This window comes from Somniosus microcephalus, chromosome 11, assembly GCF_052327205.1.
Source record: "Somniosus microcephalus isolate GS21.2 chromosome 11, FLI_Smic_1.0, whole genome shotgun sequence".
Classification (NCBI taxonomy): Eukaryota; Metazoa; Chordata; class Chondrichthyes; order Squaliformes; family Somniosidae; genus Somniosus; species Somniosus microcephalus.
Genome location: NC_140997.1, coordinates 218,243,283 through 218,257,059, shown reverse-complemented (window position 1 = coordinate 218,257,059; position 13,777 = coordinate 218,243,283). Strand labels below are relative to the sequence as shown.

Here is a 13,777-nt window from a genome sequence, read left to right as displayed (position 1 = left end):
TTCTGGTCTGCAACATGATACCATTCCATTTCAAAATGGTGAAGATTCAAGGATATTATATATCTTCTTTCAAAAAGCACAAAAGCAACTTACATTTCCAAAGTGCAAAGAATGATTTACAGGATGGTAGATACTGAGCACAGAAAATAAAAGTGTGTAGCATTACCAAATTAAGTCTTGTGTAATTCAACATTTATAGAACATATTGCAACTTGACAACTAGACAGAGACGCTATAACACTCCAAACTTCCCATCATAAAACAAGATGATCTGAGTATGAATCGTCATCACCAGTTGGGATAACATAGAAATCGTTCCTATTTACTATCAAGGGCCTTCCCACATTCAGACTGGAAAATTCACCATCTGAAGTTAAGATTTTTCTAACTGTCTCAATGAATTAAAGTTATCATTACATGTAAAAAGTACAATGAAGGAATCTTTCTTCACTATTTCCACTCCTCTACAATGTACACAGCAGCCAACTCCAATCAACATTGAACTCAGGTCTATTTACCCCATCACCCCAGCAACTCGCGATCACAACGCCCACAGGAGCCTTCTGTGAAAATAAGTCCCCACAAATAAAACAAAAAGAAGTTACAAAGAACTACATTCCACTCAAATTAAACAATAATTAAAATTTTGTCACTAAATTCCCACTTTGCTGTGTTATTTGCGTTGCTTAATTCAAATTATTGGATCATTTAAAATAAAATGACTGAATTATCACAAGTAGACTTTATAAAGGTCGGTGAATATGCGGTACAGCACATGAAGGGACTGGTACTTCACTGAAAAACTAAAGCAGTGAGTGAGTCTCGCCTGGATAACCCACTCATTCCAACTCTGCAGCCATCACTCAGTGTTTTCACTTCAGGTTTAGAAATCACCAGACCCAGCGAGTAAAGCTACTGGGGTAAATTTCTAGTTTAACAGATCTGTAGTAACGTGAATATTTAATCCCGCTTTTCACTCAGCGCGGTACTGATATTAAGATTGCCTCCTGGATAAAATCAGCCTCCTGGATTATTTATAACTTTTAATTAAAAAAAAATTGCACTGTTAAAGTTCACACTGTGCCAGATGTTCATCATCTGTAACACCCCAGTCAGGAGGCTCGAATAGAGATTTTTCAGAGCTGTTCCTGGAATTGAGGCCCTGACTTGAAACCCACTGACGCAAGGATTTTAAAAAATGCTTGGAAAAGACAAATATCATTTATCTCATTCAGATTGTCTAGCTTATGAAACAAAATAATGGCAAAGCAAAGCCATTAAAGAGAGAGAACAGATATATAAAGACTCTTGATTTATATAAATGCTTGATTTATATAAGCGCTTGAGATATACATAGACAATATACATAGACTTGAAATATGTAATATATATAAACTATTATATACATAATATATATAGACTTGATTTATATATATAATAAACTCTTGATATATATAATATAGACTTGATATATAATATATAAACTCTTGAGATATATATTTATATAAGGATTTGATTTATCTAATATATATAAACGCTTGAGATATATATTTATATAAAGACTTGATAGATATAATATATAAATGCTTGAGATATATATTTATATAAAGACTTGATATTATAATATATATAAACGCTTGAGATATATATTTATATAAAGATTTGATATATCTAATATATATAAACGCTTGAGATATATATTTATATAAAGATTTGATATATCTATATATAAACGCTTGAATATATATTTATAATAATAAAGATTTGATATATATGTATAAACTCCTATATATGTATATAAAGACTTGATATATATAATAAACTCTTGATATTATATATATATAAAGATTTGATATATATATGTATATATAAACTATATATTTATATAAAGACTTGATATATATAATATATATATATAAACTCTTGAGATATATAATATATGTAAACTCAAGCTCTTTATTTATATAAAGATTGATATATATAATATATATAAACTCTTGAGATATATATATAATATATAAAGGCTCTTGTGTGCGGTGAGCAGGTTTGTCTGGTTAGTGAATGATGTTACTGTCCGGTGGAGTTGTGTGACGCTGGGGGTGGGGTAAGAGGGGCCGGAGAGGGAGCTGTGCCCGGGGCGGCGGGGGGCGGATCCAGCACCAGAACATAGCGGAGTCCGCTGAGAGGCACTCGTGGAAAAGGTCGCCGACAAGACGCATCGGCGGGTTGCTGCCTCTCAGACAGTCGTCTCCAAAGGGGCTCCGGGAGCTTTATCCAACTGGCCCGCACCGTGCGTGACATCCTGAGCAGCAAAGAGCCGTCCCCTGACTCCCCGGCAACCACACAAGAGACAAGGGGGCAAGCAAGAGCACCCAGACAGACCTCCAGACAGAGCCCGGGTAAGCAGCACATGCGAGAGGGAGGTCCGCAATAACAAACAGAACAATATCCGGCCGGGGTTTGTATGAGGGGAATTCAAATGAGATTTTGATTTCTGTTGCTTGAATGGAAAGGCGCGCCTTTCCACACAAGCTGCTTTTGTTAACTTTTACTTCGGGGGGCTGCTGATTTTCCTTCCAAGTTTCCTTTTGTGAGTCTAACCTACCAGATCGGAAGGCTTCAAGTTTCGCTGCCCTGCTCTGGCTGATGGACAGGGGAGTAAGGCTCAGGCTGGCTGTATCAGCGGTAAGACAGAAAGGGACTGGTAAAGCATGTGGAAATCTGCTGATACGATGTCCACAGGCATGAGCCTGGTATATGAACATCCCCATTGATGTAAACAGAGCAGTGCTCGGTTGACCAGCTCGCTTGAGGCGCCGGGGGGGGGTGGGGTTTGAAATTCTGACCATGAACTTAACTCCACTGCTTGCTGACTGACCCAGTGTTTGTTTCTGTGTGTGTGTGCAGTTTTGCCCTTCTTTCTCTACCCGTGCCTGGTCTTTTCTGTCTCACAACCAGTAATATTGCACCCCTGTTTCCAAAATGTGCAGTGAAATTCAGGCATGGCGTTGCAGAATTGGGGACACTCTAGAGAGTGCCTGGGGAATCTATGCTCACAGTTCTTAGCCTTGGCACGGGTTGCAGGATTACTGTGATGCCTTACGCTGTCCTTAAGCTGTATTTTTAGTGCCATTGCTATGTTAAGATTTTTTTTTCTGTGTGTGTGCCAGCACCAAAATTGGAGTATAATGCTGCCAGTGCCAGTTTAATCTGGTCAGTACTAATACAGATGAAATCTTCTCCAAGAACTCGCTCGTGTGGATCTTGCGGTGTAATAGTGACTGGTGCAAAGCCCACATTGTGTTTACATTTTTTTTAAATTGTCAGCTCAAGAGCTATTTTCTACTCATTTGGAAAGGGTTGATGGGACAGTAAGATATTTTTGATTAAGAGGAATACTCATGCAGACTAGAAAGCCAGTAAAACTGCACTTGGAGTATGTGTGTTTGAGTATACATGCGTGGCAATGCAAGCAGACAGTAGAACTGACTGTTCTGTGCCTATAGATTTGCACAGATGGTGCCGGGACTGTCTCAGCACCAGCCGTATAACAGCAGCATATCTGTATGTGTCAATTTATTTAGCTGTCTTAAGCTCTCTCGGTCTGCCCCCCACTCTGCCCCCCTTTCCTACCATCTTCCTCACTCTCTTTCTATGTTGGACTTGATCATACACTTCGTACTCAATTCTTTTGTCTCACACACTGTCACTCAGCCTGTGTAAGCACCTCTGTCCCTCTTTCTCTTTTCACCTCAGTCTGTCTCTTTTTTCTTCCCTCCGCATGACTTTCCTATGCCCCTTGTCACACTCACCTCCTCAGCTTCCTCTCTCTCTGCCCCTTTGTCAAACTCTCTCTCCTTTTGTCTTTGTGTTTTAATTCTTTCTCTTGCTGCCTAGAAGTAGCTTCGTTATTGACGCTCTCTATCTGCCTGTCTGTGTCTTTCTCACCGTTTCATTCCCCCTCTCTCTATGTGCCGCACTCTGGCCCTCTTTGGCGCCCTGGGTCGCTTTCTGTTCTAGGTCATTTCTGTATTTGTCCGTCCAGCTACCTCTATCTCTTGCTCTGTCTCTTTCTAGAGGGTCATTTTCCACTTTTGCGCTCTGGGTGCAGAAAATTGGAAGTGCATATTGCCGACGGTCCTGGCACTGGTTAAATTCAGAGCATTGCACAGCCGTTAAGCAGCTCACTTCAATTTCCTGCCTGTTAATTTAAATGGATGGAAGATCAGGCAGAATGTATAACGGAAGTGTTGTCCACCACACTTGGGGTGCAGTGATCTGCACCAGAAGTGTGAAAGCAGAACATTTACTCTGTAAATGGTACTATTCTAAAGGGGATGCAGGAACACCTTGTTCGCGTACATAAATCTTTGAAGGTGGCAGGACAAGTTGATAAGGCTGTGATAAAAGCACATGGGACCCTGGGCTTTATAAATAGAGGCATTGAGTACAAAAGCAAGGCAGTTATGGTAAACCTTTATAAATCACTAGGTAGGCCTCAGCTAGAGTATTGTGCCCAATTCTGGACACTACACTTTAGAAAGGATGTCACGGCCTTGGAAAGGGTGCAGAGGAGAGTTATCAAAATGGTGCCAGGGATAAGGGACTTCAGTTATGTGGAGCGACGAGAGAAGCTGGGATTGTTCTCCTGCACCATTACCTCTGGTGTCCCCCAAGGATCTATCCTTGGCCCCCTCATATTTCTCATCGACATGCTGGCCCTCGGCGACATCATCCGAAAACACAGCGTCAGTTTCCACACGTACGCTGATGACACCCAGCTCTACCTCACCACCACCTCTCTCGACCCCTCCACGGTCTCTAAATTCACAGAACAGAATCACAGAAACCCCACAGTGCAGATAGAGGCCATTTCGGTCCATCGAGCCTGCACCGACACATATCCCACCCGATCCCCGTAACCCCTACACCAACACATATCCCACTCTATCCCCGTAACCCCACGTATTTAATGCCAGTAACACTAAGGTTCAATTTATCATAGCCAATCAACCTAACCCACACATCTTTGGACTGTGGGAGGAAACCAGAGCACCCGGAGGAAACCCACGCAAACACGGGGAGAATGTGCAAACTCCACACAGACAGTCGCCCGAGGCCGGATTCGAACCCGGGTCCCTGGCGCTGTGAGGCAACAGTGCTAACCACTATGCCACCGTGCTGCGGTCTAACTGCTTGTCCGACATCCAGTACTGGATGAGCAGAAATTTCCTCCAATTAAATATTGGGAAGATCGAAGTCATTGTCTTCAGTCCCCGCCACAAACTCCATTCCCTAGCCACCAACTCCATCCCTCTCCCTGGCATCTGTCTGAGGCTGAACCACACTGTTCGCAACCTTGGTGTCGCATTTAACCCCGAGATGAGCTTCCGATCACATAGCCACACCATTACCAAGACTGCCTATTTCCACCTCCGTAATATTGCTGGACTCAGCCCCTGCCTCAGCTCATCCACTGCTGAAACCCTCATCCATGCCTTTGTTACCCCTAGATTTGACTATTCCAATGCACTCCTGGGTGGCCTCCCTTCTTCCGCCCTGCGTAAACTTGAGGTCATCCAAAACTCTTCTGCCCGTATCCTAACTCGCACCAAGTCCCGTTCACCCATCACCCCTGTGCTCGCTGACCTACACTGGCCCTCGGTTAAGCAACGCCTCGATTTTAATATCTCATCCTTGTTTTCAAATCCCTCCTAGGCCTCGCCCCTCCATGGCCTCACCCCTCCCTATCTCTGTAATCTCCTCCAGCCCCACAACCCCTCCAAGATATCTGCGCTCCTCCAATTCTGGCCTCATGCGCATCCCCAATTTTCATTGGTTCTTAATTGATGGCCGTGCCTTCAGCTGTCTAGGCCCTAAGCTCTGGAATTCTCTCCCTAAACCTTGCCACCTCTCTATCTCTCTTTCCTCCTTTAAGACATTCCTTAACACCTACCTCCATCTGCCCTAATATCTCCTTATGTGGCTCGGTGTCAAATTTTGTTGATCACGCTCTTGTAAAGCACTTTGGGATGTTTTACTACATTAAAGGCACTATAAAAATATAAGTTTTTGTTGTTGGAGCAAATAAGTTTAAGGGGAGATTTAATAGAGGGGTTCAAAATTGAGGGGTTTCGATAGAGCAGTTAGGGAGAAACTGTTTCCACTGGCAGGAGGATCAGTACCAGAGGACACAGATTTAAGATAATTGACAAAAAAGCCAGGGGGGAGATGAGGATAATACTTTTTACACAGCAACTTGTTATAATCTGGAATGCACTGCCTGAAAGGGTGGTGGAAGCAGATTCAGTAGTAACTTTCAAAAGGGAATTGGATATATATTTGAAAAGGAAAAATTTGCAGGGCTATGGGGAAAGAGCCGGGGAGTGGGTTTAATTGGAGAGCTCTTTCACAGAGCCGGCACAGGCACGATGGGCCGAGTGGCCTCCTTCTGTGCTGCATGATTCTATGATTCTAGTTTCTTTTTCAATATATTTCTGGGATGAAATTCCACTTATTGAAAAGTGCGCCCAGTTTCCCCTCTCTAACTAATTGCCTGCTAATGACATCATGGGAATATGTAGCTTTGAAACAGATAGGCCGCGATTTCCTCAACCTCAGCGGGTCTGGTTCGGCTGGGGTCGGTGGCGGGGTGCAACCCCGCTGCTGGCTCTAGCCCGCTGTGTAGAATGATTTTACGCTGATTGGGCTTGTTAAGCCCGCCCAGCGCGTTTCCCGGCCAATTGAAGGAAGCGGGTCTGATGACGTCACTTGATGACGCGTCATCAGCCGGTTTCCTTAAAGGGACCATGCGCAAATTGATTTTGACATTTGTGCTGTCAGTGTTCCACAGCATTGAGGTGCTGCAAACACTGACGAGCACTACACAGAGGTGCACGGCTGCACCCAGGCTCTCCCATGACCCCCTCCATATGCATTGCAGAGGAGGGCACAAGCAGGGATGTCGTCAGGAGGACCAGGCTGCAGAGGCGCAAACCTTTCAATTATCTCAGTAGATCACGAAACGTTACTGCAAAGCCACACTCAAACTCCCCTTGCTATGCCACTCATCACATCCCCATCACTCTGCCTTCCCTACCCTACCCCTGCACAACCTTACTCACACCAACTTTCCTTGCACCTCCACCCATCCCTCTCTATCTACATTATCACATCTCCATTTCACTAGCAACCCCTCACACTCACCCTCATCCTAGTCCAATCATACCAAGTAACAACACACAAGGGTAGGCACTTGGGTGTTTTAGCCAATGTTCACGTGAAGTTTCTGTTAATGTGTTGTCAAACATTGAAATCTTTATTTTCAACACTTTGTGTTCTTGGATAGATTTGTGTGCACCTTTGGATGTGGCTTAGTGAGTTGCAGTGAATGGTGAGACATAATGGTACCCCCCGCAATGGTGATGAGTATGAAAGGAATGGCTTGGGCATTGTAGGGATGCTTTATGGTGTTGGTGTGGATGGTGCCAACCTGACGCATCATGTGGCAGCCAGGGTGTACAGCATCAAGTGAAGTGAATCTGGCCATGGTGAGGCCACCCGTGGCGTCCCGGGTGCTAATGCCCTCTGTCCTGTGCAACATCAGTTGATTGCGGAGATGGTTGTTGTTGGTGCTGTTGGTGTTGGGGCTGATCGTGGTGGGATTCTGAGGACCAAGGTGTGATAGTTTCAAGGGTGCTGATGGAATAGCTGGCAACTGAAGTTGAGATGACAGAAGCGATCTGTCAGTGGTCAGAGAGATTGTTCCAATGAGGTGACACTGGATACAGAGTTTGCTCCAAACACTTACAAGGTGCATAAAGCTCAATCTGTCTTCCAAATGCAGTAAGCAACAACTTCTGACGTTGGAAAGTGAATAGCTATGAAATGGGAGCTTTTATAGAACATTTGCAGCTGTCAAGTTAAGAAATGATCACATGCTGACACAGCTCCTGACCTCCTTACCTGGCGTGATCCCCGAGCAGCAGGGAGGCCATGGGCGTAATCGTAAAATCTAAAGGTGAGCTTAAAATAGTACTTAAGTGCCTGCTAACAAGCTCTTAATCATCTAAATTGCCTCCCCCGCCGCTTGGCGATATTCAGCGATGACTAGCGTGGCGGTGGGTTGACAGAGGATTCGCTACCCTCTGTCAAAACATTTTTTTCCCACCCGACCTGCCACCAAGCATGCCCGCTGACCCCCCAAAAAATTCCCCCCATAGTTTCAGAGATTGTGATTTAGTTACTGGTGGCGTTAATAATGGAGGAAAGCAGCTTTTCTCTCATTTTTTCATCCTCTCCCTTGTGTCTTAGTGTTTGCCTCTTTGCTCTTCTGTCATTGTGTGTCCTCCCCATCATTGTCTTCGTTGCCTCTCTTGTTTTCTGGCCATCTATGTCACTTTCCGTCACACTCTATTCTTTATGTTTTGTCTTGGACGGGGTGAATCTCTGCAGGGAGTTTGCCTGCTCGGCCAGTGTAGCTTCACTGGGAGAGCGACAGAAACCGCAGAGCGATGGCGTTAAGACTGCTTACACCGGTTTTTCAGGGTTTCTGTGGCTCTTCATCTAAAGTAACGGAAGACAAGTGGGAGAACTCCCTGCGGAAATTCACCCCCAGGTGTCTGTTTCTGCCTGCTTCTCTTTCGTCCGCTATTTATGTATAGAATTGTTTATGTGGCAGGCTGCCTTTGAACCTTCTCTCTTCCAATCCTGTTCCACTGTGCTATATCCCCCTCCATTTAAGCTGGCACCAGTGACAGAGGCTTCAGCTGTGTACTGGCACTCTCAAACTCTGGAACTCCCTCTCTGAACCCTTCCTCGCTCCCCACTTTCTAAAGCCTGCTTAAAATGTAGCTCTTCAAAAGTGCCTTCAACCACCAACTCCAATTTCCTTCATAAGTCTGCTTAGGTCTGACTCCCCTCCCCCTGCCCCCCGCCCCCCCACCCCCAACTGTTACACACCGTGAGGCATTTTGGTACACTAAAGGCGCTATATAAATGTAAGTTTTGTTGAATATTCATGAGGTCTGCCACATTCTGCTTCATCAAGTCAGTAAATCAATGAACATTCAGATTTGAATGCATTTGCTCTTTAGGGCTTTTTTCGAATAGTACCAAATTATTTTCTCTCCCCAGCCCTAAGCACTTTATAAAAACTATGGATATAAAGCAAAGCACTTGGAAACCTACTGATGAATGCTGCTTGTGTAATGAAGACTTAATTAACGGTACCGTGATCAATGAGTAGTGATCACCATGTGCTTCCCTAGTACCCCATTAAGGAATGCACTTAAATATTGGCCCTGAATTTGCGGTCGGAGGCTTCCCGCAGGCGTAAGCATTTCATGGGCATTCGCTGGGCAGAAGTTGGGCAAATAGTCCAACTCTCCGCCTGCGGAGGCCCTTTTCCTGGGGATGCGGGCAAGACATCTCAAGTTCCGGGTTTTAGCGCAAGCGCAGCGCATGCCTAAACCCGGAACTCGCGCGGCCCTTACAAGCTCGTACGCACCCGTAGGGGCCGCAAATTACGGCCCAATGTATCTGCAGTTGAATTTGACACATTGCACCCAATGAGTAACGTAACTGAGTATTGTTGATTAACAATGGTTCTGTTTGTTCAGAAGCTCTTCATTGTCTGCAACTTATATTTATTTAAAACATTTAAAAAAGGGACGTGATGTCTGAGAGAAAGCACAAGTGATAAGAAGAGTAAAATGGGCCTGAGAGTGTATGGTATTGAGTGGGGCTGTTATGGTGCTTAGCAGCACTAAAGTTTCTCCGCTTTTTAATATAATTTTATATCGAATCTTTAGCAAGCTACACTTGCCAGGGCGGATTATACAGTGCTCCCTGCTCTCGATGAATTAATTATGCCCCTGTTGTAGTGTATGTAACCTGTACCACCTTAGGAGGATACCTTAAGGTGATGGACTACTTTTTGATGGCTCCTGTACATTGTAGTACCGGTGGTGACCACACCGGTATATAAACCCTGTGGAGCAAAGTGTATTCCAGTTCAGCCCTGACCCTCAATTACTAAAGACGTGTTTAATTATTTCTGTAGTCTGTGTCCAGTTATTCAGCATAACTACATTTGGAAACACAGACTCAACAGTGGCGACGAGTCTGATCTTACCTAGCGGCAGTTGCATCAAAGGAAGCTTCGCCTCTGAAACGGGCGTCGATCAAGGACATCCACCCTCAACATCCTGCTGGGCACTGCATAGCACGGGAGGCAATCGGGAACCCGGGTTGGTTTCTGGCCACGAAGTCAAACATCAGTGAACATCCCTTCGACGACAGCGGCGGGTAAGCCCGATCGAGCGGCACGGGGGGGAAGTCGGCCGAGTTGTCAGTGAGAGAAGGGGAGGGAAACGATGAAAAGGGCGGAGAACACGACCGCAGCCGGTGTCAGGGGCCGGACTGCAATCGGGGCAAAGACGCGCAGCAGCCAGAAAAGCGTTTATGACCACAAGGACCGCGGGAGCGGCGGGGAACAAGAGCAGCAGCGTAGGGGAAAATAAAGGACCGCTGGGAGGCGAGAACGGCAACAGCGCAGTAATCGCCATTTTGAGTCGGCGGGGGAAGAAGACAGGCGCGGGAAAAGCCGCCAAGCGCAGGAAGCTGCCATTTTGAAAAATAAAATAAAATAAAATAATAATCATATCCGAAGGAAAGGAAACTCAACAAGGATGCCAAAAACGGGTAACATCACTGCTTTTGATAGCGATGTGGAAGATTGGGCCACTTATGTGGAACGCGTCGAAGTTTACTGTACAACGAATGAGGTACCGGAGGATAAGAAAGCACTAACCCTATTAAACTCGATGGGTGCGAAGACGTACGGGTTATTAAGGAACCTTGTAACACCAGATAAACCGGTAGGAAAGAGTTTCGCGGATATTGTTACTATCCTGCAAGAGCATTTAAACCCCACGCCGCTGCTGATAGCGGAACGATTTAAATTCTACAAAAGAATTCAACTTAGAGGAAAGCAACGCTGAATTCTTAATCGAACTGTGCAAGTTATCAAAGTACTGTCAGTTCGGTACAGGACTAGCAGACGCACTGAGAGATAAGTTTGTGTGTGGGCTCCTAAGGGAAGGAACCCAGAAGCGACTGCTAGAGGAAAAGGATCTTATGCTGGACAAAGCTTTCAGCATTGCAGCATCGCACGAGGCAGCAGCACGAGGCGCTGCAGAGATACAGCAAAGGCCATTGGAATTCAGCACCAATGAAATGGCATTGGGCGCAGTAAAGTGCTATCGTTGCGGAAGGACAACGCATGACCAGAACCAGTGCTGGTTCAAAGATAAAGAATGCAGGCAATGTGGCAAACTTGGTCACATAGCGAGAGTATGCCGGTCAGGAAAGAAGACCAGCAGCAAAAAGTCGCCGCAGGAGAAGTACAAAAAAGTACACAAGGTGACAGAACAGTTCGGATGAACAGAAGATGGATTCAGACTCCAGCAGTAAGGAACTGGGTTGTCTAAAAATACATAATGTGGGTAACACAGCAGACCACCAAACTATCTGGGTCATGCTTCGGATAGCAGGAGTCCAAGTGAAGGTGGAATTGGACACTGGATCGGCATTGACGGTCATGAATAAGCAAGATTACAAAAGGTTATTCTCGCACATTCCCCTGAGGGATACGGAGATTGTATTGAAAACATACATGGGGCAAATAGTATACCCCATCGGAAAGATAAAAGTAAATGTGGTCTACAATGGTAAAGAAAGTCAGGAAATGGACTTGTATGTGTTACCTGATGGAGGTCCGCCACTACTGGGACGGGAATGGATCCGGAGAATAAATGTGGACTGGCATTCCATACAAGCACTGACTGTAAATTCCTGTAAAGAGGACGACGTCAAACCTAAACGACTGTCCAAAATATTGGACGATGCTAAGGAGGTGTTCCAACAGGGACTGGGAACACTGAAAGGAATTACGGCAAACATCAAAGTTGAAGAACATGCAAACCCAACATTTTTCAAAGCCAGACCGGTACCTTATGCGATACGACCTGCTGTGGAAGCAGAGCTGGAAGGGCTAGAGCATTCAGGAGTACTGTCAAAGGTGGACTGGAGCGAATGGGCCACACCCATTGTTCCTGTCATGAAGCGTTCGTTGAGCAACAAGCCGGGGGAACCTGGGAAGGTTCGCATCTGTGGCGATTTCAAGATCACTGTTAATCCGGTTCTTCACACGGTGCAATATCTGCTTCCGCGGATTGAAGATATCTTCGCTTCGCTGTCTGGCGGGAAACACTTCACCAAGATAGACCTGGCGCAGGCGTACCTACAGATGGAAGTTGATGAAGCGTCACGCCAGTATCTCACGATCAACACACATAAGGGCTTATATCGGTATAATAGACTGGTTTTTGGAGTGGCATCAGCTCCATCGATTTGGCAAAGGGCCATGGAGCAGGTATTGCAGGGAATTCCAGGCACACAATGCTACCTGGACGACATTCTGATTACAGGAGATGATAAGGATCACCTCTCGAATTTGGAGCAGGTGCTCACCAGATTGAAAGAATATGGGCTCAGAGTTAATCGCCAGAAATGTGAGTTCTTTCAAAAGCGAATCTCGTACTGCGGCCACGTCATTGACCAGGAGGGGCTCCATAAGTCACCTGACAAGATCGAAGCTGTTGTAAAAGCTCCCGCTCCGGAAAATGTATCCCAGTTGAGGTCGTTCCTTGGGTTGGTTAACTATTACCACAAGTTTCTTCCAAATTTATCCACGGTGTTACACCCGCTGAACACTCTTTTGCAAATGGGAATACCATGGAAGTGGAGCGATGATTGTAAGCGGGCTTTTCAAAAAAGCAAGGCACTGATCACCTCTAAGGAAGTGTTGGCTCACTTTAACCCAACGCTGCCTATTCGCTTAGCTTGTGATGCTTCTCCATATGGTATCGGAGCAGTGCTCTCACATAAGTTTCCAAATGGCTTGGAAAGGCCAGTCGCGTTCGCATCCAGATCATTGACCTCCGCAGAGCGCAACTATGCTCAGATAGATAGGGAGGCTCTCAGCCTCGTGTGGGGAGTTAAGAAATTTAACCATTACCTGCAAGGCCAAAAGTTTACGCTGCTGACAGATCACCAGCCGTTGGTTTCCATTTTTAACCCTAAGAAGGGTGTTCTGGTTATGACGGCGCAGAGGCTTCAGAGATGGTCCCTTTTCCTAGGGGCACATCAATATGATATCGAATTCAAAGGTACAAAGCAACATGGTAATGCTGATGGGCTGTCGCGCCTGCCACTACCTACAGCGGAAGAGGCACTGGCAGTTGACCCTGTCGAGATATTTCACTCGACCATCATCGAATGCTTACCAGTCATCAATGCGGGTATTGAGAGAGAGACCCGAAACGACCCGACACTGTCTCAGGTCTACGATTTGACAGTGAAGGGATGGCCAGCACATGGCGACCCACTGTTACCAGCATTCTCAGCCAGACGAGAACAGCTGTCCGTCTGTCAAGGAACATTGATGTATGGAACAAGGGTGATTATTCCTCCTAAATTAAGGGAGAGAGTTCTGAAGGAATTTCATGAAGGTCATCTGGGGGGAGTCAAGATGAAAAGCCTTGCTAGGGCTTATGTGTGGTGGCCAGGTATCGACAAACAAATAGAGGATCTGACACAAAGCTGCTCAGGGTGCCAAAAAGTTCAAAACGCACCTCCAATTGCACCGCTGCATCCGTGGGAATGGCCTTCAACCCCATGGCAACGTATGCATATCGACTTTGCAGGTCCATTC

At 45.6% G+C, this 13,777-nt stretch overlaps 1 protein-coding gene across 4 annotated transcripts in view; it reads left to right on the top strand.

The window, feature by feature from the left end:
• The window catches only part of slc38a3a (solute carrier family 38 member 3a), a 224,898-nt gene that overhangs the window by 54,218 nt on the left and 156,903 nt on the right, over positions 1–13,777 (top strand). For 2 of the 4 annotated variants that reach the window (XR_015080074.1, XM_086001971.1), the window contains exon 1: positions 2,136–2,399. The exons of 1 other annotated variant lie outside the window; for it this stretch is intronic. The gene's annotated coding sequence lies outside the window, so the exon portion shown is untranslated. Of the gene's footprint in view, positions 1–2,135; positions 2,459–13,777 lie in introns of those variants that run through there. One more of the 4 variants, XM_086001972.1, reaches the window with a different exon arrangement.